We start from the raw sequence: 5,466 nt of genomic DNA, 5'->3' as shown, positions 1-5,466 counted from the left end.
AGAGTTTTTATTTTATGTTCTTTGTTACTTTATTGCGTTTCAAAATATTAGGACATAACATATTAAATGTATCAGAATTAACAGAATTATGTGTTTTTTGCTTCTGATCTGGAAACGATGGGCCAAATCTGTTGCACCCGCGAAGGCACTTTGAAGCTTTGTCCTGGCTTTTAAAAAAAGCTTTTAAATTATTTCTTACTTAATATAAAGAGAACATAATAAAATGTAGTCTTTCAAATACTAATTCTATTCAAAATGTTTTTTATGTAATGTGGATAAACTAAAACAGGCGTCTAAATGTTGCACCCGCGATAATGGAATGGCCCAAAACCTCTAATAGCAAAGCGTAAAAACGAAATGTAGGTACTTATGCAAGCATTTTGTTTTTCAAAACCGGAAAACGATCCTAAAATTGGGCCCATCGTCCACTAAGGTGGTCTCTTATCACCATCGCGTTGGCCGAAGCTCCCAATGAGACATTTCACCTTTTTTATAGCCTTGCTCTTCGCGAGTTAACTATACTACAAGCTTTACCTTCCATTCGGTACAAAAGCCCTTTTCTTTATGTCGCTAACGTTAAGGTTCAAAATTCTTTGAGTTTGAGCGAACTACAGGTAGAATGAAGAATGTTTCAACCATAGTTTTATCTTTGTCTACTTTCCCACCTTTTTACGAGGGAACGTGTGAGACGAAGTGTCGTAGATACAATTATCGATTAGGTAATGTTATCGAGACCGATCTATTGTCTTCCGGCAGATTTTTGTTGATTTAGGTTGGTTTTAGGTGATTTAGTGGCGCTTTAGGGGTTCGGCCAAATCTCACGGTTTCCTGCGATTTTTTGAAGATTATGTCATTGAGGGTAGTTTCTGAATGAAGCGCCGGCGCCGTTTTTGAAAGCACTTTATTATTTGTTACTTTGGTACTTTTTACGCGGAGAGTTGTAAACCAACAAGTCGAAAAAACACCTTTCCTATTACATTTTGAAGTTCTACAAGGAAGTGGATTTTTTTCCAGCATTTATTTTTCGGCAATGTAACAATCTGGATGTTATTAAATCACAAACAAATAGGTAATTATTGCTGGGTAAGTCTGTTTTCTACATAGCAAATAGGAAGTTAAAACAACAAGAGAGTGAGAGGTCCAGATGCGGACTCAGCCAAAAGACAAAACACAATCGAAAAAGTCAACCATGATAGAATACTTTTGTGGATAAGTATAAAAAAAATTACTTCCTTCATGCGTTTAACGAACGAAAAAAGAAAAGTCTTTCAAGTCAAAACTAACATAACTAAATGCGTAACCCTACACATCCGAGGCTTCCGGCCACTGGGACCGCAATTAACTGGGACCGCGGTCCCAGTCGCCGGATGCGTAAAAATTAAATAATTTTCTTCCGGCGACTGGGACCACTCATTGATAACTTTAAAGAAAATATTATTCAATCCAAAATCGGTACAGTACTAAAATTTATGAGTGGTCCCAGTCGCCAGAAGAAAATTATTTAATTTTTACGCATNTTATTTTATGTTCTTTGTTACTTTATTGCGTTTCAAAATATTAGGACATAACATATTAAATGTATCAGAATTAACAGAATTATGTGTTTTTTGCTTCTGATCTGGAAACGATGGGCCAAATCTGTTGCACCCGCGAAGGCACTTTGAAGCTTTGTCCTGGCTTTTAAAAAAAGCTTTTAAATTATTTCTTACTTAATATAAAGAGAACATAATAAAATGTAGTCTTTCAAATACTAATTCTATTCAAAATGTTTTTTATGTAATGTGGATAAACTAAAACAGGCGTCTAAATGTTGCACCCGCGATAATGGAATGGCCCTACACAGATTTTAAAAAAATTAAATTAATTAAAAACAATAAAATTAATTTATAAAATTAAATTATGTGAATTAAAACCATGCATTTTGTAAAAAATTAGAATCTACTTCTACATACAGTAAAATTACATTTCTTTATAAAAACAACACAATAAAAACTGTGCATACCGGCACAAAAACCAATAAAATTAATTTATAAATAACGATATAATAGAAAAACACGCATATTAAAAAAATATAAAAAACAAAAAGATCTCTCCGGCGGGGAATCGAACCCCGGTCTCCCGCGTGACAGGCGGGGATACTGACCACTATACTACCGAAGACTTGTTAAGAACGAGCGAAATTATGATTCTATTTCTACGCGGCTACGCGCTACAGTGCGGTGCGTCATTGCTACGTAGCAAGTCACGTGATATCGTGAGTACGCTTATCGGGGTTGTAATTTTTGTGTACTTATTCGTTATTTTTATTGATAACTAAATTATTATTTAACGTCCACTTTGGATAATTCTGAATAGCTAGTTATACTTTCTTAACCCATTATTTAGGTAACGTGTAAAAAACTAAATTGAATTTGTTAATGTAAGCTCGGTAGGTACTCGTAGAAAGCGTCTTATAGTATTTTACAAAACAATGCGTGACGCATCGTATTAATTAGCGCATTTAAAGTCATAATATTAAAAATCGTAAATTTAAAGTTTCGATAAGTACCAAAAAAATGCCACCATTTTTTTGTGTATTTTATGAATAAAATAATGTTCATAATATTTATTTCTATGAAGTCTTTTCATTGTTTTTATTTTAAACGCACTAATCGCGTGATTTAGAGTCTCAAGCAAAACATCTTTGCGTCCCAAGTTCCCATTTTAAAGTTGCCTTTTAAGGNGGACCGCGGTCCCAGTCGCCGGATGCGTAAAAATTAAATAATTTTCTTCCGGCGACTGGGACCACTCATTGATAACTTTAAAGAAAATATTATTCAATCCAAAATCGGTACAGTACTAAAATTTATGAGTGGTCCCAGTCGCCAGAAGAAAATTATTTAATTTTTACGCATCCGGTGACTGGGACCGCGGTCCCAGTTAATTGCGGTCCCAGTTGACGGAATCCTCCACATCCAGTGTAAGAACACACACCATAACAGTATCAATATCAAAACAATGCTACCATAAACTGTTGCCATGCGCAATATTTCTAGCGAGGCCATCGCATATTTTTAGTCTCGGTATTAATTTTCACCGCTCTTTACATCTCGGCTACTTCAGAATGAAAATCACGAGACATTGTAAACAAAATCCGCAGGGATCAAATTGCATAAAAGCATGCTTAAATATGTGCATATTATTGCTTTCAAGCGATAGTATAAAGACGTCAAAACGTAGCGTTAGCAAGAACGTAAAATAGAGTGAAATGCAAATTGTTATTTTGTACCTAATAAACTATGGGTTCTATATAAAATACATAATTCTTATCATCATCGTTTCAGCCACAGGACGTCCACTGCTGAACATAGGCCTCCCTCAATGACTTCCACATCGCAGGTTAGTAGCGGCCTGCATCCAGCGCCTTCCTGCTACCTTTCTACAAGATGGACCGACGACCTGATCTAACCTATATGTAGGTATAATAACTAACTCTAGATAGAGTTAGTGAGTACAGATGTACTCGGTTGTGAAGTCAGTCTGTCTTCCTTAATAAAAGAAAAGGATTAAGACTCTACAAAACTAGGTTGTTATAAAAGGATGAGTGACTATCTTAGTTGCCAGAATTACCAGACTCTAGCATGGACTAGCAAGATTCATGGAGAATTGTGGAACTGTGCTTTTGGTTTTATCCAGGGTAAATGAAAAAGAAGCGTCAGATCAACTTAGTTTTCACCATAAATTTTAAAACTCAATTTTTTATTTAAAATTGATTACTTAAACTTATGATGCCACAATGTTCACACACATCTTGATTCAGAAGATAATTATTATTCAGTTCTAGACTTTTTTTAATTTTTATAAAACTAAAATAAACTACAATATTATCATTTTTATGCACTCAGTACAAAGTAGTACTAGAAAGTGATATGACATCAACGCATGCTCACGCGCACCTTACACTGTAATATAGTCAATATTGTTTGTGGCGATAGTTGTTTTTGTTATTCCGATCTTTAATTCTATTGTTTTACAAGACAATGCCATCAAATTGCCGTGCGAGTGAAACTTTACAACAATGTCTCGTATGAAATTATAAGGTGGTTTTCTTTGCTGCCATTTATTTATTGAAATTCTATGCAGTTTGACCGTTTGTAGAGAAAGAATTAAGATTTATTCCATTGAATATGAAATACTTATTTCAAAAAACTAATGCAGCTATTAGTTTCTTATCTTATTCGTTTAGGGGTTTGGATAGTGATTGAGTTATTTAAAACGTATTATTTTGCTGCTCTATTTCATCTGCTTTTTCTATTTTACTTTTCGTTTACTAAACATTAATGTCGCAAAACGCAGCGTGGGACGTCCATCCACAAGGTGGACCGACTACCTGATAAAGGTAGCACGAACGCGCTGGATGCAGGCCACTAGCAACCGTGCTATGTAGAAGTCATTGGGGGAGGCCTATGTCCAGCAGTGGACGTCCTGTGGCTGAAATTATGATGATGAAAGACTAATTAATTGTTTCTAAACACCTTTGAATAAAGCTTATCAGCAATTTTTCATTCAAAACAAACCTCACAGTATTTTCTTTTTTATACTGCAATGAAAACATTAAATGAATCAGCCACGATGCCACAACAAGTGTGTTACATTATTATATTCTATTTATTTCACCAAATAACTTCACAGTAATGGCTGCCACCCTCCACGCGCCGCATTTGGTTCCTATAATTATCATGTTTGTGAACATTCTAGTTCATTCTGGCAGTTTAATGGTTTTAATATCCCATATCTTACTGCGAATGTAAACAGTTCTCAGTGAATATTACGTTGATAATACTTTTAGCACTCTTTGCGCTAAATTGCTTTGATATGGCGGCGAGCGAGTTATGGAGAGATATAATTTGGATTTTACTTCTGCGTTGGTAATATTAAAGTCACATTTGTCATGGGTGTACATTCTTCACGTATACATAGATCAGTGATGGCCAAGAGGTCGACCTTGCAGTCCCGCAAGAAATATTTTCGAACATAAGTAGACCTCACAGGTCAAAAGTTTGGCCACCCCTGACATAGATAATTTATCATACACATATAAGTGCAAGCAACTGCAGTGGCTTATCCGGAAGAAAAACTGATTTTCGATTTAATTTCAATTGAATAATACTGAAACATGGTCTAAATCTCTACTGTAACACAGTATGTAGAGACGAAACCATTTTGATACATAAGTAGTAGGTATATACATAGGTAGGTATATAGTAGGTAGGTATATCAATTCTTGAATACGTGCACTGAAACAAATCTTGCACTGATTCGTGACTACAGTAAACACCCGTAACCAAATTGTTAAATGAATTCAAAGATTTAAAAATATCAAAGTCAATACTTTCATATTTTTGGTCCTTGTCAATGACTCGGTTATCTTCATACATAATCAGAATCACGCATTTAACAAAGTTGGTACCTACCTACAATTCCGAT

General features: G+C 35.0%; 1 non-coding gene across 1 annotated transcript; it reads right to left on the bottom strand.

Annotated features, from left to right (window-relative positions):
• Nucleotides 1-2,088: 2,088 nt before the first annotated feature.
• Nucleotides 2,089-2,160, bottom strand: TRNAD-GUC (transfer RNA aspartic acid (anticodon GUC)). Its single transcript has one exon. It is a non-coding gene; the product is annotated as a tRNA-Asp (tRNA).
• Nucleotides 2,161-5,466: the final 3,306 nt, after the last annotated feature.

Source organism: Ostrinia furnacalis, unplaced genomic scaffold (genome assembly GCF_004193835.3).
Source record: "Ostrinia furnacalis isolate ACB-3 unplaced genomic scaffold, ASM419383v2 OfSCF2407, whole genome shotgun sequence".
Taxonomy (NCBI): Eukaryota; Metazoa; Arthropoda; class Insecta; order Lepidoptera; family Crambidae; genus Ostrinia; species Ostrinia furnacalis.
This window is presented reverse-complemented; position numbering and strand designations above follow the sequence as displayed.